This window comes from Pleuronectes platessa, chromosome 3, assembly GCF_947347685.1.
Source record: "Pleuronectes platessa chromosome 3, fPlePla1.1, whole genome shotgun sequence".
In the NCBI taxonomy this organism is placed as follows: domain Eukaryota; kingdom Metazoa; phylum Chordata; class Actinopteri; order Pleuronectiformes; family Pleuronectidae; genus Pleuronectes; species Pleuronectes platessa.
In genome coordinates, this window is record NC_070628.1 from 30,785,575 (window position 1) to 30,809,743 (window position 24,169).

At 42.3% G+C, this 24,169-nt stretch overlaps 2 long non-coding RNA genes across 2 annotated transcripts; one reads left to right on the top strand and one right to left on the bottom strand.

Annotated features, from left to right (window-relative positions):
* Positions 1–678: 678 nt before the first annotated feature.
* On the top strand, positions 679–22,665 carry LOC128437112 (uncharacterized). The gene is made up of 4 exons (XR_008338164.1): positions 679–917; positions 12,743–16,934; positions 21,617–21,752; positions 21,832–22,665. It is a non-coding gene; the product is annotated as an uncharacterized LOC128437112 (long non-coding RNA).
* LOC128437116 (uncharacterized) lies at positions 8,382–11,326 on the bottom strand. The gene is made up of 2 exons (XR_008338167.1): positions 10,742–11,326; positions 8,382–10,648 (listed from the first exon to the last, which is right to left on the bottom strand). It is a non-coding gene; the product is annotated as an uncharacterized LOC128437116 (long non-coding RNA).
* Positions 22,666–24,169: the final 1,504 nt, after the last annotated feature.

The window sequence follows — 24,169 nt, forward strand, 5'->3', positions numbered from 1 at the left end:
AAATCCATTCAAGCAAGATATGCTTAAATGTTTCCCTGATTGTTTGTGAGCACAACATGAGCCAGATGTGGATTTAGTGAAGAAAAAAAAAAACATACACCTTAAAAAAGTAGTGCAAATTGCGGGAGTATGGGAGATTGGAGGAGTTTAAAAGTCTTAAGGGCCTCTGGGATGATAACTGTCTTGTGCACCTGTAGAAATTGCAGAGGATCCCGGCAATCCATGTTGGGCCTCTGAAGCCTGCAGAGGAAGAAGAGCCGCTGGCTCGCTGTCTTCGTGATGGAGTCTGTGTGGTGAGTCTAGGTCAGGTCAGGTCAGAACCTGAGGCGGCTGACTCCCTCCACCGTAGTCCCGTTGATGGAGAGGGGGCGTGTTCTACTCCTTGTCTCTTCCTGTAGTCCTTGATCAGCTCATTTGTTTTGCAGACGTTGATATGGAGTTTGTTGTCCTGGCACCAAGATGTCAGGGCTCTGACCTCTCTGTAGGCCTTCTCATCGTCACCCGTGATCAGGCCTATGACGGCAGTGTCATCAGCTAATTTGATGATGGTGCTGGAGCTGTGAGTGGCCATGCAGTCATGAACAGGAGAGCACTGAGCACGCAGCCCTGGGGGTACCAGTGTTTATAGTCCGGGTGGAGGATGTGAGGGCCTCCCACAGAGGGCGATGTTGAGCCCAAGGTCTCTCAGCCTGGTGACGAGCTACAGGGGCACGATGGTATTGAACGCTGAACTTTAGTCTATGAACAGTATTCTCTCATGTGTCCCTCTGGTCCAGGTGGGAGAGGGCAGTGTGTACCGTGAGGGAGATGGCATATGGATGACCTATTCGGCCTGTAGGCATACTGAAAGTGGTCCAGTGAGTCAGGAGGTGATGAAGGATTTGACTAACCACTCAAAACACTTCATGATGGTTGAGGTGAGTAATACTGGGTGGTAGACGTTCAGGCAGAGGGTTTTCGTTTTCTTGGGAATAGGGAAAACGGAGCAGTGAAAAGTTGAAAATGTCTGTGAACACATCTGCCAGCTGATCTGAACACACCTTGAGAGCTCGGCCAGGTATGCCATCAGTTCCAGGTGCCATCAATCAAATTGTATTTGTATAGCCTATATTCACAAATCACAATTTGTCTCAGAGCTTTAACAAGATGTGACATCCTCTGTCCTTAACCCTCAACAAGAGTAAGGAAAAACTACTAAAAACCCTCTCCCATTACGGACAGAAGTGCAATAGATGCAACGTGTAATGGAGAACTTCAGCAAGATAATGGTATTTGCATCATTGATTAGAATAAACACTTTGTTGCATAACTGAAGGTCAATGAATTGATGGATTATAGTCAGTAATGGTCGAGTATTTGAGGAGAAATATTATATATCAAGCAGTCTTGTTGTAATCATAGTCAATCAATCAAATTTTATTTGTATAGCCCATATTCACAAATCACAATTTGTCTCATAGGTCTTTGACATGGTGTGACATCCTCCGCCCTTAACCCCCAACAAGAATGTTAGGCTTTCTCACAGTAAGGACCAAATCGCAGACCAAGATGCAAAAAACACAGAAATTCCAAAAAGGGAAAAATACAGAGGATTAAAAATCAGAAAGTCCAATACCATTCCAGGTAAACAGAGCTAAAAAATTGCAGTATCCTGGCGTAGCTTCTCACAGACAAACAATAACAATCCGACAGGGGACTACAGAAAGACTGGACTTATATAGAAGGGGGAACAAAGAAAAGACACAGGTGAACAAATCAGGAAAACAATCAGGGTGATGATAGGGAACTGGTGAGGGGGAAAAGGCCGGGAAGCAGCAGAGGGCAGAGTCTCCGGACAATGACAGAACGCACATGGCCTGACAACATAAACACAACAAGCACAAGGGAAATGTCTTAGATCGCAGGGATCTTAACAGAGTAAGGAAACACTACTAAAAAAACTTTTTAACAGGGTAAAAAGAACGTAGAAACCTCAGAGATGTGAGGAATTCCTCTCCCAGGACGGAAAGGTGTACAATAGATGTCAAGTGTATAGGAGAACATCATCAAGATAAAGGTTTTAGCAGCATTGATAAGGGGAAACATTTTGAAGCATAACCAAAGGTCAATTAATTGATGGATTATTGTCAGTAATGGTCTAATATCTGAAGAGAAATACTGTGTATCAAGCAGTCCTGCTGCAATCATAGTCTATAGGCAGCACAAGACCCTAAGCGTCCGGAGGTTGGTCGGGCTGCCTTGGTCGACCGGGGTCGAGCAGGCTGTACCGGTAATGATCCCTCCGCAAGTTCACCTTCAGAAACTTTGTTAAGAGTCTGACTTCCTCTAGAGTCCAGTTTGATCGTCTTCTCGGCACACCGCCAGGGCCGTGACCAAGGGCCGATCCGAGGAACTCACTAAACCATCCAATGGGTAGTAGCAATGTGTGTACAAAGGGCAGGGACTTAATCATTACGAGCACATTCCCAATCTATTTATTCCCTTTAGAATTATCCAGGTGCTCATGCAGAAGCTCGGTTCAGTTCAGTCTTTAGTATTCTGTCTGAAATTTGGCAGCAAAGCTATACTGTGTCCAGTGATTTTTTTCTTCTCTGTACTAACACTGTGCAGGCTGTTAACAAAAGAGAAACTACCTTATTTTGTGAGCTAGAAGTTGTTTACTTTTGCTGAATTATCATGAGGGGCAAGCTCGGTTCAGTTCAGTCTTTAGTATTCTGTCTGAAATTTGGCAGCAAAGCTATACTGTGTCCAGTGATTTTTTTCTTCTCTGTACTAACACTGTGCAGGCTGTTAACAAAAGAGAAACTACCTTATTTTGTGAGCTAGAAGTTGTTTACTTTTGCTGAATTATCATGATGGGCATCATTCCTGCTACTGTTGAAAGGTCCATGTTTAGTGATATTTACAGAATTGTTTAGTGGCTATACTGTGGTCTATTAATCTTCTTAGGTAGACACGAGAGGACCTTGTTTATTCTGTGGTGTTGATTCTTTGTTGTCCCTAGAAGATCAGATGGACTAGTCCAATACCATTTGAACCTCAGCATCTTGGGTTCAAAATTTGTAAAATTATACATTATATGTAGATTGTTGTTATAATTCTTCAGTCAGTTGACATAAATCCTGAAGAGAAAAATGTTGGGTTGTTTTATGTTTGTATAGGCTTGCTATAAAAAGCATTTTGCATCTTGTACTTTTACTTAAGATACGTAAGTACATTTCAAAACCAGATACTTTTAATACTTAAGTAAATTTAATATGAGCTGCTTTAAGACTTTTACTCAAGTAATTTCCTGACGGGTGACTTTTACTTTTACCGGAGTCACTTTCAGGTAAGATATCTGTACTTTTGGATCCGCCATTATTATCACAATCAGCCACCACAGCTTTATCAAAAAGGAAGGTTTTAAGCCTACTCTTAAATGTACAGATGGTGTCTGCCTCCCGAACTGAAAGTGGGAGCTGATTCCATGGGAGAGGGGCTTGGTAGCTGAAAGCTCTGCCTCCTACTCTACTTTAAGAGACTTTAGGGACGACAAGTAAGCCTGAATTATTGGAGAGCAGTGCTCTAGTGGGTTGATAAGGTACTAACAGCTCTTTAAAGAAAAATGGTGCCATATTATTAAGGGCCTTGAAGGTGAGGAGGAGAATTTTCAATTATATTTGAGATTTAACCGGAAGCCAGTGTAGCAAAGCTAATACTGGAGAAATATGGTATCTTTCTTGGTTGTTGTCAGGACACGTGCTGCTCCATTTTGGGCAAGCCGCAGATTGTTTAACGACTTAAGGCCAATGTATGCTTCTCCGTTTTGACCGACACGGACAGATAGGACCGCCTTCTCCAACGTGGAACGCCCTCTCCGGGCCTCTCCGCGTCTCCTCGGAGAGCTTTTCGTGCAGCTTTCATTTTTCTAACTACACGTCGAAATAGCGGAGAGCCCTTGGCTGTGATTGGTCCGCTAACGCCAGCATTTCGGGATCTCAAACTTCCTGTTCCATTCCCTACATCACAATAAACCAAAATCACAACTACGACTCTATGATTAATGTGACAAGTGTGTTAAGCCAGCGGCGTTGTCCGGCTGACGGTGGCTGGTTAGAGCACTTACGGCATGTGTGTACGGTCACATGCGGTTATAACGAACTTTCATAACGGGGCTAGCGGGCTAGCCACCATGCCAACTGCGGTGGGAACAGCGCAAAAACCCGCTGACTTTAATCCCACGGCTGTCATGACACTGTTTCTCAAACACAGTCAGGTTAGAAGCAAACACTTGGTAGTAGTTAGTATCGGGTGTCCCTGCTGACTCTGTGTGGAAGCTGGGGGGAAGCTAGCTGCCTCCGTGTAGCTTCAAGCTGTTGCAGCTGTTGAATTAGCAACGCAGTTTGGAAACAAGACCGGGGAACCGCTGCGTTAAGACACGATAACATAAGCATTTTGACCCGCTGGGTGTCACTTTATTTCAGCAAAAACTGTCTCGTCATCAACATCCTTTTTCTGTTAGTTGCCATCGTTCACTGTGTGTGAGGAGCCGGGAGGACGTAAATAAACCAGCGTGGACTTCTTCTATATACCTCATGAGGTAGGCTTCTCTAAGCTCAACTTCCGTTGCGCCATCTACTGTTCTGGCGGTGAATTGTTTTCACTACAAAAAGGCTGGTAGAACTATAAATCAAAAAGGGTCCGTCCGCTCCGTCCGTCCGTCAGTCCGCAACGGACTCGGAGAAGCATACTGCTGGAGCCTGATAATAAGTAATTACAATAATCAAGTTTTGATGTAACAAAGGCGTGGACTCGTTTTTCAGCATTTTTTTTTAAGAAAGGACATGTCTGATTTTTGAGATATAACGCAAGTGGAAGAAGCTGGTCCTAGTAATTTGTTTTAAGGGTGAATTAAAGGACAAATCAGGATCGAAGATCACTCCCAAGTTCCTGACTGTTTCATTGGAAGCAAGGGCAATGTCATCTAGCGCAGCTATATCATTAGATAATGTATCTCTAAGGTGTTTATGGCCAAGTATTAGAACCTCTGTTTTATCTGAGTTTAATAAGAGAAAATTTCAGGTCATCCATGTTTTATGTCCTTGAGACATGCTTGGAGTTTAGTTAATTTGTTTCACTTTTCAGGTTTTAATGACAAGTATAACTGGGTGTCATCCGCATAGGAGTGGAAATTTATAGTTTGTCCTGATAATGTTTCCTAGTGGAAGCATATATAATGAGAATAAAATTGGGCCAGCTATGGAGCCCTGTGGAACTGCCTGGTTAACAGATGACTCATTATTAATTTGCACAAATTGGAATCGATCTGAAAAATATGATTTAAACCAGTTTAAGGCAGTTCCTTTAATGTTAATGAACCTTTCTAGTCTCTGTAATAAAATATGATGGTCAATTGTCTCGAATTCTGCACTAAGATCTAACAGAAAGAGGACAGACACAATTCCCCGATCTGAAGATATTAGAAGGTAACTTTTGTGAAGGATTAGCTCTAAGCCCCGACTGAAAGTCTTCATATATACTACTTTCTTGAGAAACTTGCACAGCTGATTGGCAACAGCTTTTTCAAGGACTTTAGACGGGAAGGGGAGGTTGGATATCGGTCTCTAGATGGCTAAAACCTCCAGGTCTAGGGTATTTTTTTTTTGAGAAGGGGTTTGATTACAGCTATTTTAAAAGACTGTGGTACATATCCTGATGACAATGACAGATTGATTGTGTTCACTAACATACTATCAATTAGGGGCAGAATTTCTTTAAGTCATTTTGTAGGAATGGTATCTAAGATACAAGTTGTTGGTTTAGAACATGAGATTATTTTGGTCAGCTGATCAAGAGTGATCAGAGAGAAGCTGTCTAAAAACTTGGTAAGATTCTCAGCCGTTTCTGAGATTTCCATTCTAGATGGGGTATTAGTGCCAATTGAGGGCAGGAGATGGTTGGTTTTATTTCGAATAGTTCGAATTTTATCGTTAAAGAAGGTCATAAAAATTTTGCTATTAAGGGATCGAGGAATAATGGGTTTGGTGGAGGTGTGTCAGCCTGGCTACAGTGCTGAAGAGAAACCTGGGGTTGCTTTTATTTTGTTCTATTAGTGGAGTAGTAGGCAGCTCTTACTTTGTGGAGGGCCTTCTTATATGCTTTAACACTATTTATCCAGGCTAGGAGATATTCAACACGGTTGCTGGACCACCACTTCCTTTCTAGTTTTTTTGACACTTGTTTTAATTCATGTGTCTTGGAATTATACCAAGGAGCTAATTTACTATGTTTTACACAGTTCTTTCTTAGAGGCGCTATTGAGTCTAATCTCAGTGGAGCTAGAGTTTTTAAAGAAATTGTTGGTTATATCGACGGATAATAAGGGTTTAAATGTAATTGGAATTATTTCCTTAAGTTTAGCTAGACATCATTCAGGTAGACATCTAGAAAATTCGTTTTTTGTTAGTGGCATAAATTCTGATAATGAAAAATTGAAGGTTATTAAATTATGGTCCGGTAGAATTTGATTTTGCGGAAGTACTATTAGATATTTCATTTTGACACCGTATGATAATACAAGGTCAAGTGTGTGGTTACAACAATGATTAGGTTGGTGTACACACTGAATGAAACCAATTGAGTCTAGTACTGAAACAAATGCTATAAATGCTCGATAAGGCTATCATTATTATCAACATGAATATTGAAGTCATCCACAGTAATAATTTTATCGGTCTTTAGGACTAGGTTTGATAAAAATTCAGAATAAGTCCCAGGAGCACGGTAAACTACAGCAAATATGATTGGGTGTTGGTATTTCTTGGATGGGTGGGGAAGACTAAGAACAAGAGTTTCAAATGAGTTGTAGCTTAGTTTAGGTTTTTGGATTAATTGATAGACTGGGGTTAAAAATGGCAGCATCTCCACCTCCTCGGCCAAATTCTCGGGGAACGTGTGAATTTACACAACTGGGGGGAGTAGATTAATTTAGGCCGACATATTCATTGAGATGCAGCAAGGTCTCAGTGAGGGACAATAAATCTATTTTTTGATCTGACATTAGTTCATTAACTATAATAGCCTTTGATGATAATTATCTTATGTTTAAAAGACCACATTTAAACGTCTTTGTTTCTTGAGTTGTTGCAGAGGTTGTGTTAATTTGTCTTCGATTTTTGTGTGGAATTCTCCCACTGTTATTGTTTAATTTAAATAATTTAATGGGACGATGGACAGACACAATCTCTATGGGTTCGTGGTTGTGTGACTGATCCAGAGGTAGTGCAGAGAAGTGTTTAGCACTGCAGCTCTGTTTCTTGATCCCAACTCTGGGTTGTCATTTTATAGACTGAGTAATATTCCTAGATAAGAGAGCTGCTCCATCCCAAGTGGGATGAACTCCGTCTCTCCTAACAAGATCAGGTTTCCTCCAAAAAGTTTGCCAATTATCTACAAAGTCCACACCATTTACTACTCTAAAATCTGCAGAGATTCCAGATCCCAGAGCAATGGAGTGAACTCTGGAATAAGGGACAAATAAACATCACCTTGTGCCCAGACTGGGATCTCCTAATTCCTATGATTTAAAATTGTTTCTGATTAGGTGGATCATGTATACTCAATAAGCACATTTAAACATTGATTGAGTTGACGATATGTTTTTTGCACTCGCCTGTTATAATATTTTTATAGTTTAAAATGTAAGTAATAACCACATATACAACTTTGTTTGTAACAATACAATATTGGTCATATGTGGGACAGCCCTTCCACTCTGTGTGCCTTGCAATCACCTGCTCCTACCTACCCACCTGGGTGGGGGCATCCAAGAAGGCATAAAAGACTGCTCTTCTGGGAGTGTCTTTCTCAGCAGGGCCTGCTGCACCAGCCGCATCCTTGTTCCTTTGTTTGATTTGCTGCACCAACCAACACACATCGCACTATATTGTCACTCATCCACACACTTCTGACACAATTGATGTCTCTCATACATACACACCCCACCAGTTTATTAATATGCTGTATTAGTATAGTTAATTATTTTTGATTGATCTATCTGTGTGTGGCCTCCGTTTTTGTTCTCAACCTTGAGCCAGTTGGTGACATATGTTATTCAGACACCACTTTTACACTTGGTGTTGAAGAAAGTTTGAGGATGTTAGATTTGTTTTACTAGTGAGATTTTAAATGTTGAGTAATATGTTGACAGATAGTTTTGGGTTCTAAGGACCACAAAAGGGGGGATTATATTGTGTGTTTTGCTGGACATCTAAATTACCACTGCTCTTTGGCCAGTTATATAACTGTTAGCTTATCCAGTCAGCTTGACCTAACTTGTGTTGATCAAACTTTGCTGTAGTCACAAAACAAACACATACAAGGACACACACACAAACGTCTGTAGTTATACAAGCATGTATTGAACATTTCAACACTGTCACTGTTTGACATTGTGTTAACTGTGCTTTTCACTGTAAGACAAAGTTGTGTAACTGCATGAATCTTAGGGGACAGACAATAATTCTCAGACCACACTTATAGTTCTAAACACATAACTGTACATTTAATATGATTCTGTAGTAGGTAATTTGTGTGAAATTGTCACCACTATACACCACAATATTTAATAAAAGTCAAAATTTACTTTAAATGATCTCTCTATGCCAGATCAGTTAGTGACTTTTCTAAATTTATAGTTAGGCTAAGAGACACATATTCATATTAAAGTAATACAGGTCCTTATAAAATCAGTGAGTGTTTTTATTGCCAAATATCTGAACTGGTATTTTTGTTTTATGCATTCCCATAACAGCTGTGTCAGGATGTGCCAGTGTGCACAGGGTTTGATTATCAATATTCAGGCACGTTAGCTGTGTCTTTCAGTCCAGGCTACTGTGGATTAATTTCTGAGTGCTCCATCAGGAGTTATTAGAGCGCTGTGAGGATGTTGTGATAATCTGTTGGGAATTGGTGTCTTTGACGCTAAATTCCCTGCTGCTGTTTCTCCAGAGTCTTAGGCTGCGTTAACATTTGAACAGGCTAAAGAACTGCTTTTGCAGCAGCGTACTAACACATGACAGTACATTCCGATGCTGGAAATTGGTTTGACGGTGTTGCGTCTTCCAGTGCATAAGTTAGAGCTTGGTTGTGGCTTGGTACAGGGTGAGGTATGGGGGTGCACCCTTACTGCCAATCCCAGGGGTGGATATCATTCTGGGGAATGATCTGTGAGGTAGCCGTGTGTGGGCTAGCTGTCCACCATCTCCTGTAATGACATCCTCTCTTTCTGTCACTACAGTGCCTGATGAGAGTGTGCAGTGCTTCCTAGACGTGTTTACAGCCTGTGCAGTTAAAGAGCTATATACCATGAGAAGGCAGAACCTGAAGTTGAGCAGAGCACCACAGAGGGGACTGGGAGCCCCTCTGTTTCCATGCCTGACTATCTTTTAACAGTCCCTTGCAGTGTCCTGGCAGCTGAGAAGCAAGCTGATCCTTCACTTAGTGAGCTGTTTGAAAAAAGTGATACCAGAGGCTGATGGGAAGAGTGCTGCTATGGGTTATCTGTGTCAGGATTAGTTGTTAGTGAGGAAATGGGTTCCTTGTGGCGTTAACTGTGTCGGTTATCCATTTTTTCAGGTTGTTCTTCCTTCAAAGTTTTGCGAAGAGGTACTGAGGACCTTGCATGATCAGTAGGGACACTTGGGGGTTTGGGGAGTTATTATGGATGAATTTGTTAAAGCCATTTTTGATTCTCGTGAGTCACCATCTTATGAAACTGGGGAGAGTGCCAGAGCAGACTGTGAAACCTGTGTTAGTGACAGACACTGTTTGAAGACACTCACTAGCTGCTGTAGGTCTGTACATGAAGAAGATGGTGTGGTTTCACCTAATGAGAGCCTGAATGGTGAATGGTGCGCTGAGCTGTCTGCGTTCGTCAAACAATTACTTGTGTTTGTTTAATGATGTTCCAATTCATACACACTTGTTTGAACATGACATTGACTTGGTTTTACAGGGTATCTCAGGCAAAACTTAAGGTAAAGGAAAAATAAATAAAGTTGGGCATCTCCGTGCTTGCTTGTGGATAAAGCTGATTATAGTCCTCAGTCCCTGTCCTGACTACGGGAAGGTAAATGGTACAACAAAACCAGATGCTTATCCCCTGCCACGCATGAAAGACTGTGTAGATTAGCTATTTTTCTAGCAAATTGTTTCTGCTCAGAGTCCCTGAGGAAAACAAACTGATGACAAGAAACCTGTTCATCTCTGGCTGTGTTTGGGAGACCCCAGTGGCATCCTCTATTGCCACAAACTGAAACCTTTAAACTACTGACTGGACCACAAGATAAACAAGAGTGCATCTGCGTTGCCATGCTGTGCACCTATTCTATGGACAACTGTGAAATCATATGTGCCAGTAGGCCTTCAAGCTACCTGAAGGACATTAACCACTGTGAGGCGGAGTGATCGGTCAGGACCGTGAAGTGGAGGCCCCAAAAGTAATATTTGAAGTGCCGGATGGCGCTGACCACAGCGAGCAGTTCCCGCCTGGTGACACATTAGCAACGTTCAGCCTTGTTGAATGTCCTGCTTTAGTACGCCACCACTCTTTCTCCCTCAGGTGTCACCTGGGTCAAAACAGCACCTTAGCCGACGTTGCTGGCATCTGTGTCAAGAACAAAGGGAAGGGTGAGGTCAGACGTGGAGAGAATTGGTGCCTCCACCAGGGCTTTCTGAAGCAAAGTGTATGCTGCCTGACACTTATCTGTCCATGAGGACGTCTCCCTCTTTTCTAGCAGGTAGAGCAGGGGCACAGCTATGCAGTATAATCCTTTCACAAACTTCCTGTAGTAGGAGGACAGGCCGAGGAGGCTGTGCAGCAGGGGCTGGGGGGCTGTAGCACACAGGCATGTCGGTCACAGTCTCTGTTGTCTGTGTTGTAATGGTGTGAGTCACAAGACCGCCTGGCTGGAGCGGTAATGTCTGGGCACGCCGGTCAGCTTACAGGGCCTGTAGGAAATAGTCCTGGGCTAACTCAGTCTGGATGACTGGAGGGCTTTTCCCTTTGTTTACCACTTTCCAGCCTCGGCATTGGATGCTTACTAGTTAGCTTTTCCGTCATATCTTGAGGTTTTCATAGACGGCGATAGAGCTTCTCCGTGCGGCTCAACATGTGGGCAGAAGATACAACGCAAGACTTCAGCTCTCCTTATTTACAGATTTATCTATGAACGTACACAGGTTACTGTAGGCCGTAATCAACACCAAAAGAACATGTAAACTGCTGCTTCTCTCTCGGTCCGTTCTTCACTCACATGCAGCACTTGTCTCACTACACACTCACTCCCTCCTTCTCACCCTAACCTGAGGAAAACCCCTGTCTCTCAGCCAATGAGAAGCATCCCATGTTACCAAACCAACAGCCATTGGTCTTTAACTGTCCAACAGTGTCACATGCCCAACCCTGACATGTTTACTGACATTCGGGAAAAGTCAGTACTTCAACAACATTCTTCTAACTCATCTGAATATTAGTCATAAACCAAAACCACATATAACAGTCAACTATAACATGAACTACTAGTCAGTAACAATATATAATAATCGTGTACATACCTCTATTAAAATCCTAAGGGGAAAGTGTTGCAAAATACAGGGCATATGCTATATGCTATCAACTGCTATACTTAATCGTTCAACAGTTTTATAAATATAACTTAGAAACTTTAGAAAACAACATAGAAGCAACAAATAAACCTACCTCATCCCAGGACACTTTGACTTATTTTTTGACAAAAATCAGTGAAGGGGGAACCTTTCCACGTACTCAATCGATGCAATTCTGATAAAAAATGTCTAAAGAAGTTTTCACTGTTTTATTCTTAATCTTTTTGACATTGTAAATTGCTCACTAGAAACAGGTATCTTTCCAGGTGCACTGGTATAGCACCTTCTTTAAAAAAGTATTCCTTTATGCTGAGCAGCTACAGACCCACTTTCAACCTGCCTAAAATTCTGGAAAAGTTGGACGAGTTCTTACATATGAACCATATATATGATCGATTTTAGAAAGGTTTGAGAGGGACATAGCACTGAAACAGCATTGGTGAGAGTAATAATTGAATTTAGGGTGAGCCCAGATAACAAAAAAGCATCACACAGTAGATCATGAGATTATTTTACACAGACTCGAAAATTTGATTGGTATCGAAGGCACAGCTCTAAACTGGTTCAAAACTTACCTCACTGCAATGTTACCATGATCTCTAAATCAGTGAATCTCAACTGGTGGGTCCTGGACCCGTTTTCTGTTAAAAAAGGCTGAATTTACTGAATTGTTATATATGTTGTATAACCTTGTGTCCTTAAGAGGCACTTTGGGGTTTTTGATTAAAATGCAGCTAATTGAGGGCAAAGGGGATTTTCCCTCTCTAGCATCGCCACCTGCTGGTCGTTTTGGTTTATCATTAAACTTGTTTTTGTGTCGGCATACTGTGATATTCTGTAATATCTCAGGTTCAAACTGCACCATATTTTCATTAAATAAATTTGAGAAGTTCCCCCAAGTTCAGCCTGTATCATTGATTACAAGGCAAAAACCCCTGATGATGCTAAGACGCAAAGGGAATTTATGACACACAGAGCTTATCTTTCCAGCTTCTCCTTCCTCTTCTCCATCCCTATCACATTGAAGTAAGTCATATCTCATCAGTACATGTTACTGACCCTTACCCGAGTCCCTTTGCTTTATTGCCCGCAGATCCGGACCCGCTGTGGCCGCACCATGGATTACGATTTTTGGATCGTGCATCAGAGGTCGCAATGGTGGATCCAGTATGGCGGATTCTATATCGTGCTGGCTCATCGTAGTGTGAATGACGGATCCTTTGTCGCGTTGGAGTGAGATAATGGTGGTGGACCACGGCCGAGGCGGCGCCTGATGATGGATCTTAATAAGCGGCAGTGGACAATGACTGTGGACTATAGTGGATCCGACCAGGATGATGGATCATTATCTTGCTGGCTGCTGACCATGGACTATGATTGCAGCTTGACTACTTGACAAATCGTATTGAAGTTATCCTTCAAGATGTTTACCCTTATCAATGCTGCTAAAAAACTTGAATCTTGATGATGTTTTCCTGCAATTGACATGTATTGCACGTCTGTCCGTCCTGGGAGAGGGATCCCTCACATGTGGCTCTCTCTGAGGTTTCTATGTATTTTTACCCTGTTAACAAGGTTTTTAAGTTGTTTTTCCTTACTCTTGCTGAGGGTTAAGGACAGAGGATGTCTCACCATGTTAAAGCCCTATGAGACGAAGTGTAATTTGTGAATATGGGCTATACAAATAAAATTTGATTGATTGATTGATTGAAGTTGACATTTTCCTTGATTTGGGTCGCGGCTTGTCATTAAGGAGTGATGCTGGGTCTCGAAGCCAGACCAGTTGAGAACCACTGCTCTAAAGGTTGCAAAATATAACCTTGGAACCTTCAGAGAACGTTTGTAGAGGTTCTCTATTTGCTGAGATCGCTGGCTTTTTATGTTTCCGGACTAATTATTACCTATTATTAAAACATTATTATTAGTGTTTTGATTGCGTTTAATCAAACTTTAATGCTAGCCACGGTCACACAGCCTTAAAACCATATGAATATCTTCGGGGGGGGGGGGGCTGTTGATACAAACATGTAGTTTGAGTGAGATGGAACCATAAACACTGAAGTAACAGCAATTTCGTGTTTCACGGCAAGTTGATGAACTTTAATGCCACGCCATTAATATGGCGATTGACGAAAAGTCACAGTAATCTTATTCCTACACCATGGTGATGATCACAATGGTTTTGAAGAACATTGTTAAGTTAAAGAAGTGGAAGAGGAAAAAGGTGAGTCATCATTGGTTTCTAGGAAAGTATCTCAATAGGTAATGGGTTATGGCAGCTAATAACCCCTTTATCCATTTCAAACAGACTACGTACAGAACAGGCAGTTGAGGTCACTTCAGCACTGACTAATAATAAATACCACAGGTATGCACAGAGCACTTACCCACTGGAGCAATTGAGAAGCTAAGCTAAGTGCTGTGTCGTAATATTGTAAATATTTGTGGCACTAAAGAATTTAGTGGTAGTGATTACCAGGTTACTTTGACCACTGCTACAACAACAAAGAGCCGATCAGAGCTAGAAACTTTGGGCTAAACTCTTAGTACCGCAAGGTAACAAATACACAGGTAGTATATGTGCTAAGCTAGTCTTGGATGAGAATATAAAAACGTGCCGTGTAAGTAATAAAGCACTGTTGCTTTTACTCGTCTAACAACAACGTCTAATTCTCCCATTGGCTTTACTTGTTTTCTTCTGTTTCTTTTCAGCATCCTAAACTATGTCTCTTCTTATGAAGCTTTTGTGTAGTGTTACTCATGGTGAAGGTAGAAATTCACTGCAACACAGAGACTCCTCCTCTGTTAGTATCAGTTCACTTTTTCCCCCGTAGCACCACTGCTTCCCCCAATACAAAGAAGCTCTGCACCTTTGACCTCACCGCCTGGTGCCGCTTCACTCTCGGCAACTTCTTCGTCCTCCATACACTGTTAGTTCTTCCACAATGTATTCAGACACATTTAAGTTGCTACAATGAGTTTTTAACTGGTTTTGAAACAATCTAATTTTAATATTGCTGTCTCACCAGAAATAATTTAGTGGCAACGTTGGTCCACTTGGAAAAACGTTCCCATCTCACAATTTGGACCCTCAAATTGTGAGATAAGTTGTGAGATGGGAATTTTTTTGTCCGCCCATTGTTTTGCATTGGCGTGTTCCCACGTCACGTGACGCCCAAGTTCCCGTCTGCGGAAAGGAAATCATGGCTGAAATTCCTTGTTTTTTCAGATAAAAATGTCATTTTGTAACTTAGTTTGGGCATAAAAATACATTCTGACACCATTTCTAGCGAGAAATATGCTCTTTGTTTCCACAGTCTTCAGCCAGTTCATGCTTATGATCTACAGTGCCTTGCATAAGTATTCACCCCCCTTGGACTTTTTCCCATTATGTACTGTTACTAACTGGAATTCAAATAGACTTAAATAAACTTTTTCCCGTTTGATCAACAAAACATGCATAGTACTTTGGAGGTGCAAAATAAATTTTATTGTGACACAAACAATAATGAGAACAAAAAAGTTGACATCTGTTGGGTGCATAAGTATTCACCCCCCTGTGTCAATACTTGGTAGAACCCCCTTTCGCTGCAATTACAGCTGCAAGTCTTTTGGGGTATGTCTCTACCAGCTTTGCACATCTAGAGATGGAAAGGTTTGTCCATTCTTCTTGGCAAAAAAGATGAAGCTCAGTCAGATTGGATGGAGACCGTCTGTGAACCGCAATCTTCAAGTCTTGCCATAGATTCTCTATTGGATTGAGGTCTGGGCTTTGACTGGGCCATTTTAAGACATTAACATTCTTTAATCCAAACCATTCCTTTGTAGCTCTGGCTGTATGTTTAGGGTCACTGTCCTGCTGGAAGATGAACCTCCGCCCCAGTCTCAAGTCTTTTGCAGACTGCATCAGATTTTCTTCAAGGATTTCCCTGTATTTGGCTCCATCCATCTTTCCCTGTATTCTGACCGGTTTCCCTGTACCTGCTGAAGAGAAGCATCCCCACAGCATGATGCTACCACCACCATGTTTCACTGTTGGGATGGTGTGCTCAGGGTGATGGGCAGTGTTGGGTTTTCGCCACACATAGCGTTTTGCATTGAGGCCAAAAAGTTCAATTTTGGTCTCATCTGACCAGAGCACCTTCTTCCACATGTTTGCTGTGTCTCCCACATGGCTTCTGGCAAACTCCAAATGGGATTTTTTATGGATCCCTTTCAACAAAGGCTTTCTTCTTGACACTCTTCCATAAAGGCCAGATTTGTGGAGTAGACGACTAATAGTTGTCCTGTGGACAGATTCTCCCACCTCAGCTGTGGATCTCTGCAACTCCTCCAGAGTAACCATGGGCCTCCTGGTTGCTTCTCTGATTAATTTTCTCCTTGTCCGACTCTTCAGTTTGGGTGGACGGCCTCCTCTTGGTAGGTTTGCGGTTGTGCCATATTCTTTCCATTTTCTTATGATGGATTTTATGGTGCTCAGAGAGATGTTCAAAGCTCTGGATATTTTTTTATAACCTAACCCTGCTTCATATTTCTCCACAACTTTATCCCTGACCTGTTTGGTGAGCTCCTTGGTCTTCATGATGCTGTTTGTTCAGTAATGATCTCCAACAAACTCTGAGTCCGTCACAGAACAGGTGTATTTATACTGAGATTAAATTGCAGACAGGTGGACCCCAATTACTAATTATGTGACTTGCAAATGTGACTTGTGAATGCAATTGGTCGCACCAGATCTTTGTTAGGGGTTTCACAGTAAAGGGGGTGAATACATATGCACTCAACACTTTTCAGATTTTTATTTGTAAATAATTGTGAAATCCATGTAATATTTCCCCCCACTTCCAAATGATGCACTATTTTGTGTTGGTCCATTACATAAACTCACGATGAAATAAATTTTAATCTGTGGTTATACCATGACAAAATGTAGAAAAGTCCAAAGGGGGTGAATACTTATGCAAGGCACTGTATATTTTATTAGTTATCACAAATGTTTTTCAGATCTCGCCAGACAATACGTCACGTTTTTATCGTTGCTCTGATTGTTGCTATGAGCGCTGCCATGCTGAAAACCCCGTCGTAGCGTGCTGTTTGAATCATCGTCCGTGTGTTGTGTTGTTCAGTGATCGTGAATGTTATTCACGTTATTTAAAATTAATATTTGATGATAGATTACACCTCTAATTCAAAGGATCTAAGATGTCCCCGCGACTCTGTTCATACCGAGGCAGGCACGATCGCGCATGCGTGAGTGGATCTGTCACCTTGGACAGCTTAGTATGGTGAGTGCACATTTCTACAGTATTGTAACGGACTGGTAGTTAGGTTAATGCTTATGTTTTTTATGACTTATGTTCACTTAAGAAACCGTGTTAAATGAGTATTGAGCTGTCCTGAGGGTCAGTGAACAGGTCGGAGTGGGGCATGTGACAGTTCTAGACCAAAGGCTGTGGGGTTGTGTGGGATGACACTGGCTGGTTTGTTGGGGGTCAGGGGTGAATGAGGAAGGGGAGTGAGGAAGACATTTGATGTTGTTAGGAGTGCCGTAGGAGGAACAAAAAGTGTGGAATGTTCGTGTAGACTTTAATAAAGTTACAAATAAAAAAAGAAGTTCTGTGTCGTCTGTGAGGCGGGGACGTTACAGTATATATGCCTATTGTGTATTTGATAAATTTGATATGGACTGATGATGATGAACATTAAGATTATTTTTCCTATAACATTAATACTTTTTGCTTATAACTTTGTATTTGTATTTCCAGTATGTAAAGAGTTGTTTGTACATACAGTTAATCTTCATGTGCCCTGTAATAGCGATGAATAAAAAAAAATCTACTGTCTACTGGAATTTTTGTTTTTATTTTGTAGAACTGTATAGAGATGTACTGTATAGATATACTGTATAAGGCAGGGGCTAAATCAATTATATAATTATATATAAAATTCAGGAAGCAATTCCAGCAGCAAATGGTTTCAGCAGTTCACACAATCACACAAGGCGTTGGGGTTTGAATGGTTTTTAATTACATTACATGTCATTTATATAAGATAGGGTGCTGTCGTCCTCGACAGCACCCTATCATTCCATACCCACATCAACAACACTATCCGGTCTGCCTACTTCCACATCCGCAATATCAACCGACTCCGCCCCTCACTCACTCCCAACACCGCCGCAATCCTGGTTCACTCCCTTGTCACTTCCCGCCTGGATTACTGCAATTCCCTTCTCTTTGGTCTCCCACACAAACTCCTCCATAAACTTCAACTGGTACAGAATGCTGCTGCCTGTATCGTCACTAGAACACCATCCATCAGTCACATCACCCCCGTTCTACATCAACTTCACTGGCTTCCTATTAAACACCGCATTGACTATAAAATCCTCCTCCATACATTTAAGGCCATCCATAACCTCGCTCCTCCATACCTTTCGGCCCTCCTCCATATCAATGCCCCTACCCGGTCGCTCAGGTCTGCTTCCTCCATCAGCCTGACCGTCCCCCGAGTCCATCTGTCCACCATGGGACCTAGAGCCTTCAGCTACTCTGCCCCTCACCTCTGGAACTCCCTCCCCCCTGACATCAGGAACATTGACCCAAATTCACTCACTCTTTTTAAATCTTGCATTAAAACCCACCTGTTTAGGCAGGCATATAACTTTTAATGTTCCTGTCTGCTGAAGCTGTTGTTCTGCTGCTGCTCTGCTTTGTGCATTTTAAAATTTTTTAATTAACTGTATTGTTGACTGTTGTACGGCGACCTTGAGTATCCTAAAAGGCGCCTTATAAATAAAATGTATTATTATTATTATTTAGCTGACGCTTTTGTCCAAAGCGACTTACATTTTTAGTACACTCAACATTTATGAGGGGCCATTTAGGGTTTCAGTATCTTGCCAAGGACACTTAGGCATGCAGATGGGAAAGAGTGGGATTCGAACCGGCAACCTTCTTGTTGGAGAACACCCGCTCTACCCCCTAGGCCACGTCACCCTTTTAATGTACCATACATACAAAACAAATATGAATAAATTCCAAAAATACAAAATAACAGTAAGCTAAAGATACAGTAGGATAGTCTTTTAATTTAAACAAATAAAAATAATAGTAATATTAGTAATATATACTGTATATACAGTATATATATTGACATGCTGTTGTAATACATCTATTTATCTATATATATATATATGTAATATTAACAAAAACTTCTTGAAAATAAACACTTGTATGTGTGTGTATGCGTTTTGAGTATATGTATGTCAACTCCTGGTGTTCTCCTTTGGCACCCACTGCAAGCGCCACATCTTCCCACTGTAATTAACTGATAATAAAAAATTACATTAGCATTGAATGGAATTCAAAACTTGAAAAGGAAGAAGGGCAATGAGACACAGTGAGCTATAAATGCTGTATGCATTGAATATGTTAACATGCACTCAGTAAGCTGATTAGTGTCAATTACCTGATTATGATAATAGTCAATTGTCAAGAAATAATTTATACTTATATAACATAATGCATAATGTTATATATGAAAAACTAACAATATATAATACTTATTTCTTAATTAAGTAATTTTAGGGACAATCAAATCCAATTAAGAGACATTACATACCACATGGAACAGGGCTCCCGCTCCACCAGTTCCATAATGTTCCCCTGAAGAACATTAAAATATGTTTACCATGAAAAGCAAACCTATGGTCAGATGATTTTACAGTTTGAAGTTGTGGTGATTGTAAATCCTATTAGTATCTCTGTAGTACAATTTTTTTTGTATATTCCAACTGAATTTTTTTACCTTAAATTACAACAAATCAAACTTTCAAGCCCTTTCCTTTTCAGTACCTTCTTCACTGGGTAATACTTCTCTACTCCACTGATTGAATGGTTGCTTCGATACAAGATGGCGCCACAAACGGCTGCCTCGGTGTTTTGGTGCGCATTTCTGTGGTTGTTTTTAGTATTTAATTCTGTGTACTGCGACCCTACTCGGATTACTTTCACGATGGACGATCTTCTTACCATCAGGGACACAACACCATCCAATTTATGTCCCCACTTTCTCACCTCTTCCCTGGATTTAGTGGATTTACTGACCAACGGTGGTCCTCAGTCACGCAGCGAGACTGAGGCGGAGACGGAGAGGAAAGCATGCTGGGGCTCTGGTGCGCTTCAGGGAGAGAGGATTACGCTCACCTCTCCCGAGCATACTCCTCTCCAATGTCTGCTCGCTGTGCAATAAGATGGACTAACCTCGCCTTCTCCTCCGGACAAATAGAGACTTTTCCCTTTCTTCTGTCTTGTGTTTCACGGAATCGTGGCTGACCGAAGCTACACCGGACTCCACCGTACAGCTGACTGGCTTTCAGCTGATACACGCGGACCGCGACCCGATCATCTGACGCAAAGCAAAAGGTGGAGGGATTTGTTTTTATATAAACCATGGCTGGTGCAGCGACGTGACCTGGAAACTTTTTTCATCACTTGCAGACCGTTCTACTCTCCCTGTGAATTCACTTCATTTATCCTGGCTGGAGTTTACATCCCGCGGCAAGCTGACGTGCGCGCACACAGAGCGAGCTCATGTGTGGCCGAGATTTTCTCGGGCGGCGCACGGGAAAATCGCCATACCTCCATACCGCTGCACGTCCACCCGGACATGAACGGGAATCCATAGAGCTGCTGATTCGCACGCTGCCAGCACATCCAGCTGGCCCGCCGCATCCGCGGACACAGAGCTTAATCTGCTGCTGATCCACTGACTATAACAACGCCGCATTCAAATAAAAATGTGGGAAAGAATATTGTACAGTATCTAATATTGTGTTGGTCATATTTAAATCATTCATTATTTATTTTTGGGGGGGAAGAGAGGATAAAATAAAAGAATCGCATATTAAATCTTAATCGTTCAGCCCTATTCACAAGTCATAATGACTGGTTTTGTTATTTTCACTTTACATTTACACTTACAGTTTAGTGCAGTGTAATTATTTCCCGTGATAATTAAATGCCAGTGTGACAATAAATGACAATTTAAAACCATACAAACTGTCATGTTTTACTGTATTTAATAGAGGAGGTTTTCTTAAAAAATATATGATCTGCCACACAAAAGCTGTCAGTCATGGCTGCTTTTTAACAGCGGTCACGCGAAAGGGGATGAGGTAACTGTTTCCTCTTCTGAGCCTATGGAGGTCACGTAGAAAATGATCCAAAGACTCGTACCCGGCAGATGAACGAATCGTTCACCTCCCGACCGTGTCTTCAGATCAGTGTTTCGTTCTTCTGCCAACAGAGTCTTCGGATCAGTGATTCGTTCATCTGCCGGATACGAGTCTTTGGATCCTTTTTCACGTGACCTGCATCAGCCTATGCAACAGTCCTGATGCGCGGCCACGAGAAAATGAATGAATCTCTCTTTGAGAGGACTCGTTACTCCCGAGTCCTTTTAAGGATTCGTTCGAAATGAACGAATCGTTCACGACCGACACATCACTAGTGTCTTCAGATCAGTGTTTCGTTCTTCTGCCAACAGAGTCTTCGGATCAGTGATTCGTTCATCTGCCGGATACGAGTCTTTGGATCCTTTTTCACGTGACCTGCATCAGCCTATGCAACAGTCCCGATGCGCGGCCACGAGAAAATGAACGAATCTCTCTTTGAGAGGACTCGTTACTCCCGAGTCCTTGTAAGGATTCGTTCAAAACGAACGAATCGTTCACGACCGACACATCACTAGCGCGAGGCTCACCGTCAACTCGCCGCTGGAGTTTACATCCCGCGGCAAGCTGACGTGCGCGAGGCTCACCGTCAACTCGTGGAACAGGTACTGGGAGTGGAGAGAAGGACAGTTCTTGGGGACTTTAATAAGGGGAACTTATTGTGAGGATTGTGTTTGGTGTTGTGGTTGTTTGTTGTGTCTCCTCCTTCCCTTATTGTTTCTCCCTGTGCAGGTTGTGTGTGGCAATGGTGTGGCTGGCTCCTGACTGCAGCGGACGAGGCACACCTGCTCCCAATTCATCTCATCATCCCCTACATAAAAGCCTGGTCTGCTCATCACTTCGACGCCAGATTATTCCGTCTTCTCCGGTAGCTGTTATGCTGTAGTTCTCTCGATCATCTCGTCTTCTTGGATTTCTACTAACCTTTGTGCTTTTCATCTACCCAGAATCTCCATGTGCCTTACCGCTCAGCTTCTCATCCTCGCCTCGTCCTGGATCTCCCAGCCAGCTAGCACCCTGCCGCTCCAGCCTGCACCATCTTCTCCTGCCAATAAACTCTGTTCGTTTTCCTTCACCTTAATTGTCTCAGGGGGATGTTCCATTTGCAGACAATGAGAGGAGGGGGGGATTTCTAATACTTTCTTATTTTTATTTTTAGCCAACGATTAGGCTAAAAAAAGTCCTAACATCGTTGTGAGATTATTTTCAATACTTACAAAAGGAGTAATGTTTTATGAACCTTTTCTTTTCATCTGAATATGTATATTAGTATTCTGGTCTGTGAACCCCCCTGTTGCACTTTGGTATGTGCCACTCAGGAACCGGTCTCTCTGTCTACATTTGGAGCTGAAGGAGACCGGTATGTTTATGGAGTGTTCTGCTTCTAATTGTCATTCCAACGTTTAATGCATTTTACTGTGACTACTTTCTGAAAGAGCAATTACAGCTATAATGTGTAAGGCACAAGTCTGTATTGTAAGGAGTATTCAAGTTATTTCAAAAGTAAGTGCTGCTGCTTGTTAAGGGTCGCAAGGAATTATCTGAGATGTAGTTTTCTTATGGGATTTGAATAGAACAAATTTGTATGATTGTCAAAAGTTAATCACTATACGACCGTTTCAATTGACGGGTTTTGTCTACAATGTATACATGTTTTGTTATACTCTATCTGCATTTGGAGCTGAAGGAGACGGTAGTCTGAGAAGAGGATGTGAACTGATGTGTCCCCTGTCACATGTTGTATCATTGCAGATTTATTCCATAAATGAGATCAAAAGAGAGCTGTGGGGTTGGAGTGATAAGACTCCATTGTCAAACACCTTCAGTGGCACTTTGTTATGAGTTTTACTTCCTAGTCTAGATACTCAAGTTTCAACTTCTCTGCATTCCGCCAGGGACGTGACCAACTCTGGCTAGGTCGATCCAAGGAGCTTACTAAACCATCCAATGGGTAGTAGCGATGTGTGTACAAAGAGCAGGGATGTAATCAACACGAGTACATTCCCGATCCATTTATTCCCTTTAGAATTATGCAGGAGCTCGGTTCAGTGTTATTATTGTGTCTGAAATTTGGCCTGCAGCAAAACCAGACTGTGTCCAGTGATTTTTTGTTCTCTGTACTAGCACTGTCCAGGTTGTTAACAAAAGAGAAACTATCCTATTTTTTGTGCCTAGAACTTGTTTTCATTTGCTGAGTTAGCATGAGGGGCATTGTGTATCATCCCTGCTACTGATTAGAAATTGAAAGGTCAATGTTTAGTGATATTTACAGTTAATAATTTGTATGCGGTTATACTGTGGTCTATTAGTGTTCTTAGGCAGACACAAGAGGGCCTTGTTTATTCTGTTGCTTTAGTTCATGGTTGTCCCTAGAACTTCAGATGCACTAGTCCATTACTATTGGAACCTCAGCATCTGTGGTTCAAAAAGTGTAAAATTATTATTAGCGGGGTGAGAGGCGGAGATCTGTCCGAGAAGCAGAGCCTGCAGTCGGGGTAAGTCACGAGCCAAAGCCCCCTCCTCAGCTCGGGCTCGCTGGGTGATGTCGTCGGGATGCTGGCTCCATGTCAGCGGCTCGCTTCTGGTGAACTTGTCGGTGTTTGTTTACGGTTAGCAGCAGGGAGCTAACGCTAGCTTGCTGTTAGTTTGTGTTTAAAGTTGCAGCACTTTCTGGAATGGCTGCTTGTGAACGTATTTACAGCAGTATTGCATGTGGAACCCCGGCCGGGAAGCATCGGACTGGGAGGTGGGGGGAGAGATCCCATTTCGGGTCCGGAGTGGAGGAACAATGCTCTCGTAGTCATAGCTTGTGTGTGTGTGTCTGGCGCCCCGTGCATGCAGCAGGTATACATAGAAAACAATGCACTCGGAGGCTTACCCGAGTCGTAGCTTCTGTGTGTGTCTGTCTTTGTTAGAAAATAGCACCGGAACGTGCTCCAGGACCCCCCCGGTCTCCGGCTGCATTGTACCCGCGCTCAGCGGACAGCCTCTCCTGTGATGCCCGGGCGGCGAAGCGGAGGAGGGGAGGAGAGAGCAGCGCCTTATAACTTTTGTGGCCCGTACAGATTTGCTCCACGCACCCCGAGCTGCACGAACCGGTGACGGTCACCAGCAGCTTGTTGCCGCCTCCGTCGCTCGCTTTAAAATAAACTCATACCCGGGGTTTTAAGTGCATTTCGCCGCAAAAGTTGCAGCAGTGTTAGCCTCCAAAGCTGTAGCCCCCCACGATCCCTTTGTCTGTGTGTGTCTGTGTGTGTGTGTGTGCGTGCTCAGAATATATGCCCT